Raw genomic sequence first — 23,974 nt, 5'->3', positions numbered from 1 at the left:
TTCAGTCTTTACCTTTGTCATCCTAACCAGCCCATGGAAGAGAAAACTAAACATTTGGGAAAACTGTTGGCCTCATGCAGCATATGTATGCATTTTCTCTACCCTCATCATTAAAAGACATTACTCCTACTTAGAGGAAAGTGAGAGGATTTCTGAGAGAACTCCACTGAGATGTTGGACGTGAGTCCAGGAAGGGAACTGACATCTTTCTCTCCAGTTGGGACACTTAGCTGAGCTGAAGGCATTAGAACTCTCTTCCCAAAGCTGCCATGAGGGTAGAGATAGCAGGAGGGCCCTGGAGGACTCTGGAGACTCCTGGGGTGTATATACACAGAGAGTAACCAATTCTCACCTAAGATTTCTGAAAGTGAATTGGTGACTTGATCCATACTGAAAAAAAATGGAAAGAAAGAACTAAGAATGTAAATGGACTCAAAAGATGAGCCATCTACAAATGTGGGCACTCTCACTAACTCATCCCAGGGCTGGCCAATTGTCACACACACTGTAAACTGCCCCCATCTAGTGACAGAATGGCAGAAGGCTGAGACACCTTATGTAAGAGTGGGACCATTGGGCAGAATATTGCTCCCTCCCTAGGGTGGAAGTAAATAGGTCTTGTTTAAAGTTATCTTATGGAATAGCTAACCAGGGTCACTCACCACTCTTACATTTATGAGGCTTATAAAAATATTCTATGACTCAACCTTCAAGATGACAGTTGTACATCAGAGTTGTCAGGTACCCCAGAACAACAACAAAAAATAACAAAATTAGGTGACTGACACTATTCAATTTCAAAACGTATTGTAAACCTACAGTAATTAAAACAGTGTAGTATTGGTGAAATAATAGACAAATAGATCACTAAAACAGATCAGAGAACCCAGAAATAGACCCATACAAATATACTCAACTGATCTTAGACAGAAGAGGAAAATACATTCAATGGAGGAAGAATAATCTCGAGAAATTATGCTGAAACAACTGGAGATTCATATGTCAAAAAACGAATCTAGACATAGACTTTACTCATTCACCAAAAATGGAAAAAAATGTAAAATGACCTAAATGTAAAATATAAAAATCATAAAAATGTAAAAGATTATGTAGAAGATCTAGATGGCTTTGGATTTGACAATGACTTTCTAGATATAACATAAAAAGTAAGATCTGTGACAGAAAAAAATCAAGTTGCACTTCATACAAGTTAAAAACTTCTGCATATGAAGGACATTGTTAAGAGATTGCAAAAACGACCCACAGACAAAGAAAAAATATTTACAAAATGCACATCAGATAAAGGACTTGTAACGAACATATACAAAGAACTCTTAAAACTCATCAATAAGAAAAGAAAAGGCCAAATTAAATATGGGCAAAACATTTGAACATATTCCTCATCAAAGAGATACACAAATGGTGAACAGACACATGAAAAGATGCTCCGCATCACATACTATTAAATAACTGCAAATTGAAATAATAATGAACTACCACTACACATCCCTTAGGGTGGCTGAACTCCAAAGCCCGGACAACACCAAATGCTGTCAAGGATGTGGAGCACATGGAACTGTCACTCATTGTTGGTAGGATTGAAAAATGGTACAACCACACTGAAAGCCATACGGTAGTTTCTTACAAAGTTAAACAATCTTACCATAAAATCCAACAATAATGCTTCTAGATATTTAGCAAATGTATTGAAATCTTATGTCCATACAGAAACCTGCAAATGAATATCTATAGCGGCTTTTTATTCATAATTGCCAAAAACTAGAAGCAAGCAAGAATTCTTCAAAAGGTGAATGAATAAATGAAGGTGGTACCTCCATATAATGGAATATTATTTAGCAATTAAAATAAATGAGTCATAAAGGCATGAGAAGCCAGGGAGTAACTTTAAGTACATATTGGTAAATTTAAGAAGCCAATCAGAAAAGGCTACATACTGTATTATTCCAACTATATAACATCTTGGAAAAAAAAAAAGCAAAACTATAGAGACAGTAAAAAGATCAGTGTGGTTCCTAGGGTACAAGAGGAGGAAAAGGGTGCAGCACCAGAGAAGTTTAGTGCAGTGAAACTATTCCTTTTTTTTTTTTGAAATGGAGTTTCTCTCTTGTCACCCAGGCTGGAGTGCAATGGTGTGATCTAAGCCCACTGCAACCTCCACCTTCCGGTTTCAAGCAATTCTCCTGCCTCAGGCTCCTGAGTAGCTGGGATTACAGGCATCTGCCACCACGCACGGCTAATTTTTTGTGTTTTTAATAGAGACAGGGTTTCACTATATTGGCCAGGCTGGTCTCAAACTCCTGACCTCGTGATCTGCCCTCCTCGGCCTCCCAAAGTGCTGGGATTACAGGTGTGAGCCAGGACACCCGGCCTCAAACTATTATTTATGATACTGCAGTGGTGGTTACATGACACAATGCATTTGTCAAACCTATACAAGAGTGATCCTTAATGAAGAGTACGGATTTTAGCTAGTAATAACATATTAATATCGGTTAATTAAGTTTAACAAATCTACCTCACTAATGCAAGACATCAGTGATAAGGGAAACTGTTAATGAATGGGGAGTATATGAGAACTCTCTGTAATGTATGCTCAATTTTCCTATGAACATAAAAATTTTCTTTAAAAGTTTACTAATTTAAAAATATATATAACAAAGAAAAAAAAAAAAAAAAAGGCAAACAAAAATTCCACCCAGAGCCATGCAGTGAAATCACAGTGGAAGGACAAGAGGTCATGGAGGATGTTAAAATATACAAAACTGTGGTCAGAAATTCGCTAATATGTAAGGAGGGACTTCAGGGGACAAATAAGTACCCTGAGACTTCAAAATCCCATCTGGTTGATTGAGAAAAATGGATTAGAGAGGGGTAAGAAAGGAAGAGGAGAAATCATAATAGTTTCAAATGAGACAGTAATTTTTTTCTTGTTTCCTTGTTTCCTTTTTTAAACTTTGTATTGCATATGTTTAAGATGTACAACGTGATGTTTTGAAATATGCATATATAGTGAAATGATGAGTACAGTTAAGCAAATTAATCTACCTATCACTTTCCACAGTTACTTTGTGTGAGTGTGATCGTGTGTGTGTGTGTGTGTGTGTGATAAGAGCACCTAAAATCTACTTTCTTAGCACACTTTCAGTACATTATGCAATATTATTAACTACAGTTCTCATGCTGTGCATTAGGTTTCTGGACTTTCTCATCATACATAACTGCAGGTTTGTACCCTTTAACCTACTTCTCTCCATTTCTCTTTCTCCCCACTCTTGATAATTACCATCCCATTCTTTGTGTCTACTTTTTCATGAGATTCCACATATATGTGAGATCATGCAGTATTCTCCCTTCTGTATCTTATTCCACTGAGTCTAATGTCCTCTAGCTTCATCCATGCTTGTGACAAATGGCAGTGTCTCCTTCTTTTCTAAGGTTGAATAATATTCCATTGCATATATGTGTATTTCACATTTTTTTTTCCATAATTTTTTTTTATTATACTTTAGGGTTTTAGGGTACATGTGCACAATGTGCAGGTTTGTTACATATGTATCCATGTGCCATGTTGATTTCCTGCACCCATTAACTCATCATTTAGCATTAGGTGTATCTCCTAATGCTGTCCCTCCCCCCTCCCCCCACCCCACAACAGTCCCCGGAGTGTGATGTTCCCCTTCCTGTGTCCATGAGTTCTCATTGTTCAATTCCCACCTATGAGTGAGAACATGCGGTGTTTGGTTTTTTGTCCTTGCGATAGTTTACTGAGAATGATGTTTTCCAGTTTCATCCATGTCCCTACAAAGGACACGAACTCATCATTTTTTATGGCTGCATAGTATTCCATGGTGTATATGTGCCACATTTTCTTAATCCAGTCTATCGTTGTTGGACATTTGGGTTGGTTCCAACTCTTTGCTATTGTGAATAGTGCTGCAATAAACATACGTGTGCATGTGTCTTTATAGCAGCATGATTTATAGTCCTTTGGGTATATACCCAGTAATGGGATGGCTGGGTCAAATGGTATTTCTAGTTCGAGATCCCTGAGGAATCGCCACTAATATCCAGAATCTACAATGAACTCAAACAAATTTACAAGAAAAAAACAAACAACCCCATCAAAAAGTGGGCAGAGGACATGAACAGACACTTCTCAAAAGAAGACATTTATGCAGCCAAAAAACACATGAAGAAATGCTCATCATCACTGGCCATCAGAGAAATGCAAATCAAAACCACAGTGAGATACCATCTCACACCAGTTAGAATGGCCATCATTAAAAAATCAGGAAACAACAGGTGCTGGAGAGGATGTGGAGAAATAGGAACACTTTTACACTGTTGGTGGGACTGTATTTCACATTTTAAAATGTATTCATCTGTTGATGGATACTTAGGTTGTTTTGGTGTTTTGGCTATTGTGAAAAATGTTGCAATGAACATGGGAGGGCAGAGATCTCTGCAAGATGCTGATTTCATTTTCTTTGGGTATATACCCAACAGAAGGATTTTTGGCTCGTATGGTAGCTCTATTGTTAATTTTTTGAGGAACCTCTATACTATTTTCCATAATGGATGTACCAATTTACTTTCCCACTAACAGTGTACAAGAGTTCCCTTTTCTTCACACCCTCACAACACTTGCTACCTCTTGTCTTTTTGGAATAGCCATTTTAACAGGTGTGAGGTGATAGCTCATTGTGGATTTAATTTACACTTTTCTCATGAGTAGTGATGTTGAGCACCTTTTCACATACCTGTTGGCTATTTGTATGTCTTCTTTGGAAAAATGAGACACTGTAATTATTAAGCTAGTGGATAGCAGTGGATGTAGGAGAAAAAAGAAAGAATTTAGACATGTCCGGGAGGTGGAATTAACAGGACTGGTGATTTCTGATTGAGCAGCAGGGTGAAGAGGCAAAGGTCTAGGATTTTCTCAGATTTTTGGCTGAACAAATAGATGAGTAGGGAGTAGCGCCATTGACTGACATGAAGACCGGGACATATGCTTGTTTGGGAGGAAGATCATGGGTTGTCTCTTGGATCTGTTTAGATCAATGTGCCTGTAAGACTTTTGGAAAGAGATGTTGAAAAGATAGTTAACTATGCAGGTCAGAAGCCCAGCCAGGGGCCTGAGCTGAGACACATAGGTCTGTGGGACTCATATACAAGTTTAATTCTCAGGTACATGGGTTCCTAGGTCCTAAACTAGTAATGGCGGCTGATCTTTCTGAGCTCTAAGTATGTTCCAAACACTACGAAGGATAGTTTATCCTAATTGCCTAATTTAATCTTCAACTCACATCTGTGAGGTACCTGCTATTAGTACCACCACTTTAAAGATAATAGAACTGAAGTTAAATGACTTCTCCCATCCCGTTCACCTGGGAAATGACAAAGACCCAACTCACAATCTAGTCCAAGTTTTCCAGCCTTCACACTTTGAAACCCTATGTTTTCAAGTATCAATATTTCAAGTGTTCATGTATTCATCATGTTTTCAAGTGTTGCAACTCAACCATCTTAGATGGGTGTGCATACCTGTCTAACCTGCCCATCCACCCAGAGATCTCAGCCATTATCAAAATTTTCTTTAAGAGGAAATATCCGATACTGCTTTGTTACTGAATTCTTTGTATGTTTCTTTAATTTCTTTTCTACTGTAATAACTGGAAAATGTGATCAGATAGTTTTCAAGTCTCATTAGTCAAATTAGTATTTGTACTGCAAGCAACCTGAAATGTTGGCAACTGCAAAGCAAAGGGGTTTAGAAGAATTAGTAACGAAAATTACTGTCGGAGAGAAAATTAGATTGTTTCACTTGGAAAAAGAAAAACAACCTTCAATTTGCAAAATAACAGGTTTTTTTCTTAAAAAAAAAAAGATTTCCTGGATGAAATCAGCCTAGGATGGGAAGCCCAAATCAAGAGACGCAGTGGCTGTGGCACCATAGGCTTTCACTTCTACTCTCTAGATCTCAGTTTTTCCATTTTTCAAAGGAGATTAGGAGCATCTGCCCTAATTATCTCATGAACTGTGATGAGATACGGGTAAGGTAATATCAGGAAAGCTTTATGAAGTATAAAAATTGCTAGATAAGTACAAGAGTTCATTTAAATAATGATTATGCCTCATAGAGAGACAAGCCACAATGATTCACAGACTGTGTTTCTGGGCCGGATTGCAGCCAGACTCACAGAGAGTGCAGAAGGAGATGACCTCAGTGATTACCAGGACAAAGACCCTCAGTTGACAAATAGGGAAAATGGGGCAAGAGAGGATAGGAGACTCACCCATGGTTGGTGGCAGAGCTGAGATGAACAGCTACGTTTCTCACTCTGGTCTGTTGGTTTCTGCCTCTTTCCCTTAACTAAAAGGTCTCTTGGCCATTTCCTGGGTCATTACCATCTCCTGCCAGAAAGGGATCTGACACAATCAAAGGAGAATAGCCCAATTACCAGTTGGAGTCTTAGTTAGATAAATGGCTGTCACTAGGAAGAAAAACATGCTCACCTGAAGCTTACAGAGGATTAGTGGCTCCACATTACCAAGAGGATAGGTCAGATAACAAAAGCACCAATAACAAGAGTAGCAGTTCGTATTCACTAACTGCTCAACATGTGTCTCCATCTGAGCTGAGCATTTTACCTGCACATGTATCTCATTTTATCTTCATGACAGCCTTGTGAGGTGAGTGCCATCATTGACTCTATAGATGGGAAAATGAGGCTTAGCAATATTAAGGAATTTGCACCGGGCCACCGGCTACAGGTAGTAAAAGCAGGGCTTCACTCCAGCCAATGTGACTCTTAGTTTCCAGATTTTAACCACTGGACACATTACATTCTACTAAATCCCACGGTCTGCACCTGCCATTCTAGGCTCCTCACAATCTAATCCATTTAGCTTCCTCTCTTGCCTTAAATGTAGAGACAATCTTGGGTCTAACCTCTCTCCTCACACTATAGGTATAACTCTGAAGAACAGAATATGCAGCCTGTCTGCATTCTTGTCCCTGTATTTTGCTTCCACTGTTCCACCTGCCTAGGCTACCCATCGCCCAGGCTGGAGTGCAATGGGGCAATCTCGGCTCACTGCAACCTCTGCCTCCCAGGTTCAAGTGCTTCTCCTGCCTCAGCCTCCTAGTAGCTGAGATTGCAGGTGCCTGCCACCATGCCTGGCTAATTTTCGTATTTTTAGTAGAGATGGGTTTTCACCATGTTGGCCAGGCTGGTTTTGAACTCTTGACCTCAGGTGATCCACCCGCCTCAGCCTCCGAAAGTGCTGGGATTACAGGTGTGAACAACCTGTGCCCAGCCTTAACTCTTCTTTTAAGACACCCCTGAAATTTCACCTCAAGCAGATCTTCCCAGCCACTCACCAGCTTCTCTTTCTCCTCTGATTCCCTCTTACATTTATCCTCCATACCTTCCAGGTGACCCCTACAGGGATTAGCCTTCTGATCACTCTTATTTTTTTGTTTATTGTGTAGATCTTTAGGAATATTCATTCTATATTCTCAACCATGTTAGAATATCCCCAAGGGCAATGTTAATGGTTGCTTCCTCTGTAGTGTCTGGCACATAGCTAGGTAGTCAACAATTATGTTTAAAATGAGCAAACGATAAGAATAGAAGAAAGAGAAACTTCCAGCTAAATGGGAGGATAACTTTGCCCATTGACAGCTTTTTTTTAACATTGGGAAGAGTATCTTTGAGAGGCCAGCATAGAGGGATCACTGGAGGTGTTCACACAAAGGCTAACCCCAGAATACCTTAGGTGGGATTCTTGATTTGGGGAAGTTGGTGAAATGAGCCTCAAAGATCCCTTCTAGCTCCAGGAGTTTATGATCCCGTAACTGAATGTGTGAGTGAACGAATGAATGAATTTGCCGATGTCAGTCTTTCATGCTTGCGCTCTCCCCCACAGCAATTGAGACATGGTGTTCTGCATAACTCAGTCTTTTATCTGAAAAACACTGACGTGAAGTAAGTGGACAGAAGATCTTATTTCCTCTATTTTCCAGATGAGGAAACAGAATTATTGAAGTAAAAATAATTTGCCTGAGGTCAGCAGTTGGGCACACACCAGAGCCAGCCTTTGGGATCCTGGGCTGGTTCAGTCTTTGCTTTGAAAGCCCCAGACAGCTCAACAATGCCCCCTGCCCCCCACATCTGCTTTCTTTCTTTGAGGCAGAGAGAGAAAGCTGGAAGAAACTGTATAGAAACCTCAGCTTCTCCCTGTTCTGTGCCTTCAGCCAAACAACCATTTGGGTTTTACCTCTTGAGAATTTATCAGATTGGTTGTGTCCTCTCCATAAACATCGCCACTGCCTTAATGTTCTGCTATATAAAAGAAGCTTCTGGAATTAGGCAAACTAGATTCATTTCCCAGCCCCAGTTCCCTGGACATGTTATTTTACTTGTCTTAGTCTCAGAGTGAGAGCCATAATCAGATCCTATCCCATAGGGCTGTGATAAGAACAAAATGAAGTTACGTAGAAACGAGTGAATAGAGGGAGCTTAGAACAATTCCCGGCACACAGGACAGATTCAATATATGTTAAATATTGTATATTTACTGGCGAGGGAGAAGGGTGCTTTTTTATAACCACATACTTTAGCAAGTTGCATAACCACTCTGTGACTCAGTTTCTGTACCTATAAAAAAGAGATAATGGTAATAGTAGCACCTACATCCCAAATATTTTTGTGAGGAATAAACATGCTAATGTATAAATAGAACATGAAGAAATTGCCTTGCAAGTTTCAAATAGTATTGATATTGTTATTTTTCCTGAGTGACAACTATGGGGACATGGCCTCTTGCGTGTCTACATGGTATGCATTCTACTCTTCAGAGTTATCTCTTCAATCAAATCATCCCATATAGACCACAACATCTATCATTGTTCAGCACAATTTTTTTATTCATATTTTTATTCCCTCCAAAATCATGCCCATTTTCTTGCAAGAATTTTCCACGCTCTAATTTTGCCCTTACCAGACACAATGGTGTTTATCATGTCTGTGAAACACCTCAAACATGTCTGGAGACAAACAACTCAGTGGTAGTCGAACCTAGGATGACTCCCAAGAGGCAGACTGAGGTGCTGACCTTGGTCCTGAAATAAGATTTGGTCGTATCTGGGAAAGGCAGAAGTTGGTAAGTAGAGGGCTTCCTAAGTGGCCCTCATGCTGCATATTGTGATGTCTTTCGGGGCTGCTTGCTAACAGATCCCACCTACTCCATCATTTTACTACTCGTGTCTCCCTCAGTCTCTGCCTTGTAATACGTGCTCACTAAAAGTTGATTAGTTTACACTCATAGATTCAAGCTTCTTCATTTAATAGATCTGGACAGAAACTTTCACATAGGAAGGATAAGCAGCACATTCCAGATGATGCATTAAATCTGTTCAGTCCCTTTCCATTCTTCAAGGCTTACTTCAAACGCTAACTCTTCCATAAAGCCTTCCTAGATTTACCCCCAAAATGAAATAAATTTATTTTCCCCCGAACTCCCTGAACTCCTTTCATGAAATAAATGGAAGCACTAAAATAAGTCCATATGACCATTATATCATTGCTATTAGATTTACTACTATTACTATGACTATTGGACACATTACTGTTGTCCTGAAAGTAGGGTCCATGTCTGATACTTAGGAAATACTAGAACAAACTTTTTATTTTATACGAATAAAGAGATGAGAAATGGCAAAGTGAGGACCAGAGTCTTGGATTCTATCTTTTTCTAGGACACCACACCTTCTTCCACCAAAACAAATCTTCCCAACCTCCTACCTTTAGGACCCCAGGCTGGGTGGAATTGCTTCCTAAAGATATGCATCTAAGAAAGCTATCTGCACTAATGTACTCTATAGCTAATGAGTTTCTCTGAACAGGTGATGATAGTGAGCAGTTCTGTGGCAACTGAGGGTGTAGAAAATTTGGGGGATGGAAAGGAAAGAAGAGTACTGGCCCTATAATTCACTGGGCCTTTCCCATGGCTGAGCTTTAAAGGAAGATGAATTGAGATGTCTGTTAAGGACTTCAGAGAATGGGGAGGCATAGCTATAATGGGATAAATTGGCAGGTCCCTGCAAGAAAACATGCCCATCATAATGACCTTGGTGAGCCCTCCGCTAGGAAGATCCTGAATGGAAATGCACTAAAGATAAGGAAATGGGCATCCTCCTAGGTGTTCTTTATATAATCCTAGAACAGCTTCTCTCCGTATCCATCAGCCCGCTACTCTCTACATTCCTCCCTCCCCCTTATCCATCTTTCCCTCCACAGTTCCTCAAAGACAAGATCAAGTCTAGGTCCTTCAGGAACACTTCCTGATTTCAAGCTCGTCCTGAACTTTCCATGGCCCATCCTGCAGCCCTTCAGTTTCCAGTGGGTATGACTTGACCCTCATCTGCAGACACAGCTGTCCCTGCCCAGGTGCAGGCCATAGTTAACCAGTTTCTAGGAAGGAGGAGAGATGCGATTTCAAGAATCTCTAGTTTAATTACAACCTAAAGATGTCCCTGCTCCCTTTCCTGATAACTTTGAGTCCTATCCCAGTTGTAGAAACGAGGCCTCTGCCTGTTTCCTGGGTCCCAGACCTCCCCTTTGTGCCTCTTACCCAAGGCCTGAGCCTTTCCTGGGTAACCTGCCCTGTGCCAGCTTCTCTAAGGCATCTTGCTTTGTAGCCTGCCATTGAACTTAAGCCACCATCCCCATCCTTACCGTGGCTTGAAACTTGTCAGTAGGCTTCCAAATTACTAAATTACTACATGGGAAGCTCAAAGTCCTGCCAGAATTGACCCCTGCTTACCACCACATCTCACACCCCACCCTTCAATGACTAGCTGCTCTGATCTTCTTTTAGCTCCTAGAGAGCACCCCCCACCACATGACCTTTGCACATCATGGTCCCTTTGATAGAGCCTTACCAGGAAAACACCAACAAATCTTTTCCAACTCTGAAGCACCAGTTCCTAGGTATATGGTTTGGCCCTGTGGCCCCACCCAAATCTCATCTCAAATTGTAATCCCCACATGTTGGGAGAGGGGCCTGGTGGGAGGTGATTGGATCATGGGGGCAGTTTCTCCCATGCTGTTCTAGAGATAGTGAGTGAGTTCTCATGAGATCTGGTTTTTTTGATGAGTGTGTGGCTCTTCCCCCTTTGCTCTCTGTCTCTCCTGCCACCTTGTGAAGAAGGTGCTTTTTTATCCTTTGCCTTCCACCATGATGGTAAGTTTCTTGAGATGTCCCCAGCCATGTGGAACTAAGAGTCAACTAAACTTCTTTTCTTTATAAATTACCCAGTCTCCAGTAGTTCTTTATAGCAGTGTGAGAATGGACGAATACACTAGGATACAGCTGGATGGAAGCGTGGTGCGCTCATGGAATTGTGTCCCTTTTTATGTCACTTATCTCAATTTACAATGCTAAATTCATTTATATAGTCACTCAATTAATAATAATTGAGTCATTATTTGATTCTTGCCCCTCCCAATCGACTGCCAGTTCCAGAGAGCAGAAACAATGTCAGTTTCACTCACCATTACATCCTCAGGGCAGTACAGTGCCTAACCCACATCAGACACTCAGAAAATAGCTGAGGAATGAATGGGTAAATGAATAAGTGACAGAGCAAACTGCATGACAGAACTCTCCTGTAGCTGGAGCCCGTCCATCCTGAGTATGCATGTGTCCCCACCCTAGAATGCCCTTTGCCATGCTTAACCATGGTCAGCTCCTTTTCTTGTGACAGCAGGGAGGCTGTTGACACTGAACAGGTGTACCCTTCACTTCAGGCTCTGTTGGCCTAGTTGGGTGGGTCCTTGCCCCTCCTTCCTGTCTTATCTCCCTACCCAGTGAGCTCTCAGCTCCACACTGAGCCCTGTTATGTCACTTTTGCAACTTTAATTTCCGTGACTCCCCTACCTTTTCTATGCCTATCAATCTGGCTCTAAAGTAAAGAGTTGCAGAGAAGCAACTTTGCCCTTAGTAAGAATCCCATCTAGAACAATTACTGTGTGACTCTGGTAAACTTACTTAACCTGTCTGAGCCTTAGGAGTCTCATCTGTGAAGTCAAAATATCAATACCTCCTTCATGTGCTTTTCTGGGAATACATGCCATAACAGATGTCAACTGCCAAGTAAAGGGCTGCATTCAAATAGGTTCTAAATAAAGGTTGATTCTCTCTTTCCTTGTGTTACTTCTCTGATCCTTAATCTCCTCATCTGGAGGCTAATATTAACTACTTTAGTAAAGAGTTCTGAAATCAGAGAGATGTGGGTCAAATTCTGGCTCCACTACCTGCTAGCTATATGACCTTAGGCAAACTAACTCACTCTTTTTCTCAGTTTCTTTGTCTGCAAAATCAGGCCCATAACAGAACCAGCCTCCCAGGATTGTTGAGAGAATAAATGAGATAATACATTTCATTTAGGGCTTGGCACATAAATACTTAATAAATATTGGCCATTATTGGTTTTGCCCTTATTATTTTCAAGGAGCCCATCGGGCCTGAGCTTGCATATACAAAGCAGATGGTAAATGCTGGCTACGTGTCTACTGACACACTGCTTGCTTAGCAGAAGCCAGCTCAGCTGCATGATCCTAAGGATTTATTTTCAGGGGTCAGCTTTCTATATAAATCCATTCCTCTTTCTCCATTTTCTAAACTTGTCATTCTGTCTTCTCCACCTTCCAGGTATACATTGGTACTGAGGAGAAAGGACATAAAATATTTGACCTTTTGTAAGCATTTGGCCTTACTTTCTTTTACATTGAAACATGCCCCCAAGCCCCCAGCTGTCCATAATTCTCAAGGGGCTCAAGGAACAGGGGGTGGGGAGAGCAGGCCCCTGAGGCTTGGTTGCCATCACACTTGCAGCCATTGAGCCCTCCACCTCTGTTTTGGGATAGGGTGTTTTGCAGAGTGCCATCCTATTGACTTTCGACGAGCCTGATTCCAGGCATGGCAGGTAAGGAGGCAAACTGCACTTCCCATCCCGCCTCACAGTCATTTTAGTCAAGCTCCTGGCTTACTAGGGATTTACGAAGTTTTCTCCCTGTCTATTACATCTAAAAGGCTCTATGAAGAGAAGACAAAGCTTTTAGTTGCAATGTAGTTGGGCTGTATTTGTTTTGTTCCCCTCCCATCTGATCTAATGGGATTTAGAAGAGAATTATTGCTTGGCAAAGCAGAGAATGGAAAGCATGGAATGTCCCCTGCTAGAAGAGTCCATAGAGATTCTATTGTTGCTTATTGTGCAGAAATGCAGAGAGGGACAGTTGTTGCTCAGTAACATACAGCACATTGGTGACAGAGCTGTATCTGGAGTCAAGCCTGGTATTCTTGACCACAGAGCTATTGCTGGCAGTGAGTCTGTGAAACCTCTAACATCAGTAAGTAATACTTTGCATGTATGAGCCCATGTGCATTTGCAGGGCAGAGGCTGACATAATTTTCATCAGATAATTGTGAAGAGGTCTGTAACTCAAACCAGGTTAAAAGCTACAAGGATCTTACCTATCCTTAATGTGACAGTTTACAAAATGTAACTGAAACAAAAAAAAAGCAATTACTTCCACATAAGAAACAATCAGAGGAAAACACCAAGAAGCCAATGGCTGGGTGTGAAAATATATCATGTAGACTATCAACACCCTAAAAATGGAACAAAGGAAAAGTGCCCTGTGGTCACTACAAATAATGACTCACACTGACACAGCTTCTCTGTACTGGGCACCACTTTAAGTCCTTACATATATTAACTAAGTTAATCAGATACAACCTATTTTTACCCCCCACTTCTTTACAGATGAGAAAACTGAAGAAATAGGTTATTGGCCTAAGATGGCCAGTAAAGGGCAGAACCTATATTGGAACTACCCTGTGAAACTCCCATCCTATCTAGACATATGGTATTCCATACGGGGCACAGGGATCCAGGGAGACATATCATGAGGTCCCTACCTCTGGGAGTTTACAGTCTCGTGGAGGAGGCAGGTACAAAACACTGAGAATACTAATAACTAGTATAAATAAAAAGATGCAGGCTGGGCACGGTGGCTCATGCCTATAATCCCAGCACTGTGGAAGGTTGAGGCAGGTGGATCACCTGAGGTCAGGAGTTCGAGACCAGCCTGACAAACATAGTGAAACCCCATCTCTACTTAAAAAAAAAAAAAAAAGCTGGGCATGGTGGCAGGCACCTGTAATCCCAACTACTCAGGAGGCTGAAGCAGGAGAATCACTTGAGCCTGGGAAGTGGAGGTTGCAGTGAGTTGAGATCACACCATTGCACTCCAGCCTGGGCAACAAGAGCAAAACTCCCTCTTAAAAAAAAAAAAAAAAAAAAAAGATGCAGTGGTAGGCAGGATGGAAGGGAAAGCTAAACGAGCAGAATCACTTGCACAGGTGGCAGGGAGGCATGAGCCTAGACCTGTTACGCAGGACAACTTGGCCACACTCTGTGGATTCAGTATTAGCAGCCACATGAGCCCTAATTTCAGAAGCAGACCATATCCAGCCAATCGATGAAGCAGGCCAGGTAGCAAGGCCAGCCAATGGCTGAACACCTGAAAGCCGTCAGTTCTAGTCTCATTTCAGAACACCTGTCTCTGCAGGCAGCAAGCTCCAGGAGCAGCCCAAAGACTGGCAGTTGGAGCTCCCAGGTTCCAACCAACTGGGCTGGGATTTTGCTAGAAATGAGGAGGAAGTAAGGGAAGGCAATTTGCCAGACTTAGCATGAGGCAAGAAAACCATACCATTCAGAACTTGCCTCTACTTCCTGTGGGACTTTGGCAACGTAACTTACACCCACTTCAGTTTTCTCATCTGGGAAACTGGATACTTTTATTGCCTCTGCCATAAGATTATTGTTTGTTTTAAATGAAACGGTGTATGAAGAGCATTTTCTACAGTGTCAGACACAAAGTGAGCACATTTCATTCATTTAACTGCAATCTGTTGAGTACCTGCTCTACACCAAGTACTGGACTAAATGCTGCAAAATGCACAAGTTTGCACACCAGTTTGTTTTCTGCACAAATGGAAATAACAGTTGTTCTTCTTATGGAGGAGTATTATTAGTGGTGGGTGTAGTGTGACTGTCATCTTTATTATAAATAATTAAGAAGGTCTCCATGCCCTCTGTTCCCTCCACTCAGCCTCCAAAAGTGCCTACTTTCCATTGCATGTTACTGTCTTCCTTCATCTGGCAGTCGGGAAGGGCTCTTTTATTCATTGCTATTCATTTTTACTCACTCTACCATCCCACTGAGCCTGACCCAAGTGTGTGCTTTGGCCTGAATTAGATCAAGCTTGGACAGAGACCCATACTCTTGAACAGAGTGACTCTGGTGGGAGATCAGAGAGTAGAGTAGGGGGCTGCAGGAGTGGGTGGAGGAGAGGCTGCTGCCTTCCAAGTGCTCAGAGTTCACCTCTGCACTGCTGGATCCCGACCCGAGTGGAGCACATGGAGGCTCCAGGGGCAGCAGGAGACCCCAACAGTCATACTGAGCTCTAGCCCAAATCTGAGAACAGTGCTGCACCCCGAGTCCCTGCAGACCCGAGGAAGGGAAGTGACTACCACACATTTGCTGGGATTTGTTCAGTAGTAGGTCGGCTGCAGGTTACTGTGGAAGGCATTTGTGGCCCCAACAGAGGATGGGATGGATCCATGTTTTATAGGATATGACACATATGCAATTTGGACCCTCTTTAAGAAAGAAAATACAAAATTAGGTTTAAAATGATATTTTAAAATGTGAAAAAAGTTAAATAAAACACACAACAATATCAGAAAACTAACACCATATTTTTATTAATGAAACACTTCTACAATACGTTTTTTGTCTTAAAGTTTTGGCAGCATAGTCTTTGATAAGTTCTCCACATGACAAGAATTTTGCACTATTATCCTATAGAAAGAATAGAAAGATAATTAAAAGGGTAGAAAGAATAATTAGATAATAACAGCCTCCCTGCTGTCAAAAGAGAAGGAGATGACCAGGCTTAATTAACCAAGATAATTAATAAATTATCTTGTTTCTGTCTAATTGATCACAACAATTTTATTAATGGTTTATAGAGAGAGAAGACATTTCTTTTAGCTTCACAATCAATTTTGGTAATGTCATATAAATGTTTAGGATTATAGTCAAAATTTGTTAAATCTTCTCTCACATGCACTTCACGAATGAGCTGTGACAGATGCCCTTACTGTTTGTGGTAATAGCTACAAGTTTGTGCCTTAAAAGTGGGAATTATGATAAACTCTCTTTCCCACAATTCACTTCTCAAAAGACACTGCTTGCCTCCCACCGAAAATAGAATGCAGTTGCTTATAATTGTATATACCCCATTATCAAGTATATTTCTGACAAAGGAACTTTCAGGCTGACAAGGTGTTGATGGGAGATGAATCAATCCTTTACCAACAAATGTACACCCTCTAATGATGGGAGGAATGCTCCATGACCTACTTTCAGACTCTGTAGATTTCAAACCTTGTTTTTCTCCCACTACCCATACACCTCCAAGGCCAGGTACTGTAGGACATTTTCACATCATAGTAGGCCCCAGGCCCACCTGCAGATCACAATGCAAAGAGAATTGGCACAGCAGGTAGTCAGTTGCCCACTGGAAGCCAAACTATATTGAGATTACCAGCAATAGCATAATTACTAACACAAACAGAAATGGTTGCAGCCATACAAATACATCTCACTAATCCCAAACAGAGTGTTCTCTATCTCAATATCCCCTTTGCCAGATACCAAAGGTGGTCAGGGTCACTGCAAAGCAACAGCCATCCAGCATTAAGGGACATTGGTCTGAACTTATTGTGGTGAAGACATCTTAGCTTTGCCGGTTTAACATGATATCCTCATGTGGACATATTGCTAGGGCATACCCTATCCCTCAAAAGGACATTGTGCAAGTGGGACTCCTCTATCTTCAGCTTCATCTGTTGCCTTCAAGGTCATAACCCACCTCTGGTTATGAGCCCAAGGTCAGAGAGAGGCTTGGGCTGGTGCCAGTCAGCTGTGATTTCATAGCTTGGGTGCCTAGCAAGGGCTGCCCAGGACAGTCTGTGACTTTTGTCCACTGTGCCCCTGCTGGAGGCAATCTGTCCCCATCTCTCTGGGAGAAGCAGGTAACCCTGAAACTCTTTTTAAATAAAATAAAATTTAAAAAGACAAGAAAAGTACTAAGAAGACAAATCACCCTGTTCAAGAAAGTAGCATCCAAATTTGAAACACCATGTCCATTTCTCTGAGAAATAATACACTAACAGGGGCACTGACCTCCCCTCAGCCTGCTATGTCTAAGGCTAATTAGCCCAGTGGCCAATTTGCCATCAGCCTCCATAATTAGAGAATCACAGTGGTGGCTCACATCTGTAATCCCAGAACTTTGGGAGGCCGAGGTGGGCAGATCTCTTGAGGTCAGGGGTTCGAGACCAGCCTAGCCAACATAGTGAAACCCTGTCTCTACTAAAAATACAAAAATTAGCTGAGTGTGGTGGCAGGTGCCTGTAATCCCAGCTACTCGGGAGGCTGAGGCAGGAGAATCGCTTGAACCCAGGAGGCAGAGTTTGCAGTGAGCCAAGATTTCATCACTATACTCCAGCCTGGATGACAGAGGCTCCATCTCAAAAAAATATATATATATCACAGTAGTAGTTGCAATAGAGATGGTGTAGAAGCCTATAAGTTGGAAGAACACATACAGCAAACTTCGCAGGATCTGTAGAAACATCTGCTCTCACATCCCCCTGAGAACCAGGGCGTCTGCACTTCACAAGTTCATTCTTCAAGGTGGATTCTCAGTCCTAAGCACAGAACCTGGCTTCAGAGAGAAAGGGAAGCAGACATTTGGTGGGGATTCCTCAAGCCCAATGACACAGGCAGGTACCATCCCTAAGTGCCATGTTTTTAAACCTGTTGGCAAAAACATGAGTTCTCTATTAAAAACAGTAATCTGGCAAGGCAGGTAGAACCCTCCTCTCCAACCTCAGACATGAGTCAGGGCAGGAGCAGGACTGAACGAGCCTGACTTAGCACGTTCAGAGATGATCGGCACTGAAAGGTGACAGTGATGATGCTTCCTGATCTGCCTGTATTTCCCACCTTAAAAAATCCACAATCTCAATAAAAATACAGCAGTCCCACAAAGTTTTGGCTTTTCTCCATGATAGGGACTTAGATGCATTTGCTGAAATATTGAAGTATCAAATTATTTGGAAAAACAATTTTTTTTATTGCTCCCCCTGCTTTGTGGCTTCCCTATGTGGAGTTTACCCCACATGTTGGATGCTGTATCTCCAGCAATAAAGCACCTGCCAGGAATCTTGGAGCTCACTCAAATCCATGCCTTTATCTCACAAAGGAGAATAAGGCCCAGAGAGAGAGAATGACTTGGCCAAGATCACACCATAATCTGGCAGCTGGAACAGTACAAATAGTCAGATCTCCAAGTTCCTGATCCAGGGTTCTAACTGCAATTTTGTTTTTCCATCTGGCTTGCCAGAAAGTTAGCCAGAGTTCTTTCAAAAGACCTGGCCTCCCTCACAAGCTTCTAGAAGAGACTTCTGGTCTTCTGACCAGCAGAGAGCCCTTCAGCCTTCTGCTGTGAGCCTTAATGTCTTGCCCACTCCAAAGACACCTGGTTTACATATTTGCTCCCTGAGACTTGGCTTCCGGCTCTGGCAGAACTAAGAAGTACACGTTTACCTGCTCGAAGCCCAAATTGCCTGTCTGTATCATTAAACTTTCGGTAGGAGCCCTGGGCCAATGACCATTGCCCAGAAATGGTTGGGACTTGGGGAGAGTAGTAGCGGGCTGGGATCCAGGACAGCTACACTGTGAGGGGGAGGCTTCTGGGAGAGGCTGGGAAGCAGGTAAATGCTGGCATCCTTCCCAATGCCACCTGGGTACCATTGTCCTTGGAAAGCATCTCCAGCCCAACCTCTCTTGACTCATACATTCAGCCAAGAGACAAATTGCCTATTTGTTGCTTTTCTCTGCACTCTTTTTTTTTTTTTTTTGAGACAGAGTCTCGCTCTGTCACCCAGGCTGGAGTGCAGTGGCACAATCTCGGCTCACTGGAAGCTCTGCCTCCTGGGTTCATGCCATTCTCCTGCCTCAGCCTCTCCCAGTAGCTGGGACTACAGGTGCCCGCCACCACGCCCGGCTAATTTTTTGTATTTTTAGTAGAGACGGAGTTTCACCGTGGTCTCGACCTCCTGACCTCATGATCCGCCCTCCTCGGCCTCCCAAAGTGCTGGGATTACAAGTGTGAGCCACCGCGCCCAGCCTCTGCACTCTCAATGGTTCAGTGACAGCCATTAGACCCACTGCTGGGGTCATTTCATGGCCAAATCTTCCCCATCATTCAGATAGCCTTCAAATATTATTCAGATGTCCTTCAAGCATCACTGTAACAGGATACTTCTGAAAGAGTGGCACCAGCCTCGCCCTACTTGGTCACTCTTTACCCCATTGCCTTAGTTTCGTTTCTTCATGTCACTTCTCACTCTCTGAAATTTCTTGACCCTGTGTGTGAAGAGGTGATGTAGTTCTGTTGTTAAGATCTTAGTATCTGGGGCCAGTGAATCAGGCTCACTCCTCACTGGTTACCAACTCGTCTGAATCCAGTGAGATAAAACACCCACACAAGTTACATAAATCAGATGTATTTCTTACAGATAAGAAGCAAGGGACAATAGAAAGCTACAGTTCAAGGTGAGCCAATCCTCAAGACCCAAAAAATATGCCCAGGGTGGATGGAGTTTTAACTGCATATGGCCCAATTACACTGTGCAGCTGAGGGACCTAAAAGGCAGCCCACCCTTGATTATATATCCCAGGGTCACACGACTCACTGAGATGAATGCATTGAAGTACATCCTGTTTCTAGGAGAGGACTGGAACAGAGCCTGAGTTGTTCCAGCCAGTCCCTCCCTATTTCTGGATATTGCATTCCCAGTATATTCTGTAGTTATTCTTGAGAACTACAAGAGAAAGGAGGAAGAAATTGGATCAGTCCAAGACCACCAGATAACTGTCCTGTCCAGGCTATCTAGGTTTAAATCCTGCTTCCACTACTTGTTAACTAGGTAATCTCAAGAAAGTTATCCAACCTCAATCTCTATCTCAGCTTCCCATCTACAAAAGGGGCGAAAATAACAACACCTACCTCCCAAGCTGGGCCTGAAGATTAACTCATCAGAAGCCTTTAGAACAGTGCCTGGCACATTGTTAAGAGCTCAGTAAATGTTAGATATTGTCATTGTTTGGTTTTCATATTCTAAGTTGTCTCTTTCCACTCTCATGTAATTTCCCTGAAGACAGAGGATCCTGCCTGCCTTGTGCACCTCTGTCTCCAGCATCCACAAAAGGACCTGACATGTTGTTAGCACTCCACTGATGTTTATCAAATAAATGAAGGAATAGTCCTTCTAAGTCTTCCCTCTGCCTCCATTTTCCTCCTCTGCATTCTATTCAAGAATGGACCCCTACCTTCTCCCTAGGTATAATTACTTGCCCCTTCCTCTGGTCCTTAAGACTTTAACCATAATTTTTTATTCTCTTCTGTTTTGTTTTTTTGTATATACACTATGAGCTCCTTGTGGGCAGGGACCACGTGTTATTTACCTCTCTATTCCCCATGTTGACTGGCACATGAAGATTTCCTATGTACGGGGAAGGAGAAATATCCCAAATGTAGGTCTGATCATAGTACACTTCCATGAGATCAACCATGGCTCCTCATCACATGCATGATGAAGATTCATATTCCCAAGAGTGTCCTGTGCATCCGTGGAGTGGCCTCAAATACCATTGTCACTCTTCTTACCCTCTGTGCTCCTCTCCCTCTGCATGTACATAAACATCAGGTAGGCTGTGCTTCTCTCCTTTCTTTAAGCATTCTCAGTACTTCCCACCTGTGTTCTTTTTGTCTTGTTTTATCTGGCCTACGATGTCTTTTACCCACCTCTTCCCTTAGAATCAATGCTGCCCTTCAAATCACTAATCTGATCCTACCTTCTTGATTACCTCCACGTATAGAATTAATCTTCCCTATTGTCTATATTTCAACTCATTCTTGACTTATAGTTTAACATCTGTCACAGTTCCACTTAAATTTTCTACACTTCACAGAAAGTTCTGATGGCCAAGGACCACTTCTTCTATATCACAGGGTGCACAGAGTGGCTGAAATGATGCCTGATCAGAGGAGGCACCCAGGAGAGGCTAACACATCGAGCTAAAGTAATCACAGTATGTTTTGGGTGATATTTCTTATGATCCCCTCATCTTAGTCCAAATTGAATGTTCAGCTATTTCTAAATTCTCAGTGTCAATTCAGCAAATACGCAATGAGTATCAGTTTTTTGTGTCCTTCTTCTTAAGGAGCCCATAACCTCACTGAGGATACCAGACAGACATGGGAAATATCTATAAGACAAAAGAAATCACCATATCGAGAGGACAAATACATTAAACTCTTTCTATATGCAAAGCTCTAAGATGTAAAAGGATCAGTCATGTCCCCATTCACCTAAACTATCCTATATATACCTTTGAGAAACCAGTCAAAGCAGCCTTAGACATCACCTTACCCAACCCTTTCCTCCCTACCCCATTTTATTGATGGAACAGTCAAGGCCTAGAGAAGATGGCATGACATGCCTAGTCTCAAAAAGTGAGTTCTGGCAAAGGCAAAATGGGAGCCAGATCCAGTATTCTTTCTGCTATTCCCTGCTCCCTTCCAAAACAATCAGGAAAATTAGAGAAAAAAACTTCTAATCTTCTTTGCAATAGAGTGAAATAGTAAATTAGTTAATCAATAGATAAAATACCACATTATGGGACGTGACAGTTAAACTGCGTGATAAGATACTACCTCCACCTACCATACTAGAGGAGGTAGGACTTCATCTTGGTACTTCATTTATGAAAAGGGGTGAGAAGGCTTCCAAGGAGGCCTCAATATGAGAAAAATCAGGCATGATGTGACTTTACCTAGGACACTGAGAAAGCACAGTGCCTTAGAATTTGGGGGAACCTAATTCCTTATATGTGCCACCACTTTCACAGATCATTGGTGAAGAAAACAATTACTTCTTCAACCTCATAGAATTAGCCAGTAGCTGATTTAGAACTAAAACCCAGGATTCTTAATCACAGGCAGCGTAAAGAAGTAGAGAATGCTCAACCTTTGGAGTTCTAATTCCAGACCTGCATTTAAAAACTGACTCTGTCCATTACTATCTGTGTCAGCTGTGTTAGAGGCATTCGAACCAGAGTAAGTCCATCTTGAATTAGGGGCTGGGTAAAATGAGGCTGAGACCTGTTGGGCTGCATTGCCAAGAGGTGAGGCATTCTTGGTCACAGGATGAGATAGGAGGTTGGCAGGATTGGTGTCACAAGATACAAGTCATGAAGATCCTGCTGATAAGACAGGAGGCAGAAAAGAAGCCAGCCAAAACCCATAAAAACCAAGATGGTGATGAAAGTGACTTCTGGTTGTCCTCACTGCTCATTATATGCTAATTACAAGGCATTGGCATGCTAAAAGACACTTTCACCAGCACCTTGACAGTTTACAAATGCCATGGCAATGTCCTGAAGTTACACTATATGGTCTAAAAGTGGGAGGAACCCTCAGTTCCAGGAATTGCCCACCCCTTTCTTTAAAAAGTCATGAATATCCACCCCATTGTTTAGCATAAACAAGAAATGACTAAAAGTATACTCAGTCGAGCAGTTCACGCTGCTGCTCTGTCTATGGAGTAGCCATACTTTTATTCTTTTACTTTCTTAATAAACTTGCTTTCACTTTATGGACTCGCCCCGAATGCTGTCCTGCACAAACAAGATCCAAGAACCTCCTCTTGGGGTCTGGATTGGGACCTTTCTGGTAACGGTTGTAAAACATGGCCACAAAAATTTTTGATGCTCCTCTCAATAAGAGGTGAGTCCAGGTTTTCTCCCTTTTCTTCTATGCTCTATGACTTTCTCAATTGAATGTGGTGCAAGTGTTGCGTTCCAGTTTCCGGGTCCAGACCTTAAAAACTGGTCCACTTCCTATATCTTGGTACACTTATTCCTGGAGCCAGCCACCATGTTCTGAGGAAGCCCAAGCCATATGGAGAGCCCATAAGTACATGTTTTGGACTGGCAGTCTCAGCTGAAGTCTAAGTCAACAGCCAAAATTAACACTAGACATGGGAGTGTGGGATCCTTTGAGATAGCTTCATTCTCTGTGCTGACTCTAACCACATGAGAAACCCTGAGCTAGAACCACCTAGCCAAATCATCCCCCAGACCTGCAAAAGATAATAAGAATTAAATGGTTGTTATTGCTATAAACCACCGTGCTTTGGGATGACTCATTACTCAGCAATAAACAACTGGAACAGATTTTGTGAGAAGACTCAGCTATGACACTAACCTGGTTAAATCTTGCAGGCTGGGGTAATGTCCCCCAAAATGTTATAGTGCATGCCTTCAATCACTATCCAACATATGGTATGTTTCCCATAGCCTGGATCACAGATCTGAGAATCAAGAGATAGAAATGAGAGTGGCTTCTTGCCTCATAGTACCTAGCAATCCACCAGTGATACTTTTGCTTTTCATCCTTGCAACTTTGGTCTAGAGGTCTTAGGGAGGGATAGGTGCTGCCATTGGGACACAGTGATGATTTGATTAAACTGAAAGTCAAGACTTCCATTCAGCCACTTTAAGTCTCTCATGTCTGTGCTCAACAGGCAAAGAAAGGGTTTACTCTACCAGCCTGGGTGATTGATCCTGACTATTCAGAGGAAATTAGATTGTTGTTACACAGTCAGTATAAGGAGGAGTACGTCCAGAAGGAGATGATACCCTGAAGTGCCTCTGAGCACTCTCATGTCCTGTGATTA

Source organism: Hylobates moloch, unplaced genomic scaffold, assembly GCF_009828535.3.
Source record: "Hylobates moloch isolate HMO894 unplaced genomic scaffold, HMol_V3 SCAFFOLD_19, whole genome shotgun sequence".
NCBI classification, from domain to species: Eukaryota; Metazoa; Chordata; class Mammalia; order Primates; family Hylobatidae; genus Hylobates; species Hylobates moloch.
This window is presented reverse-complemented; position numbering follows the sequence as displayed.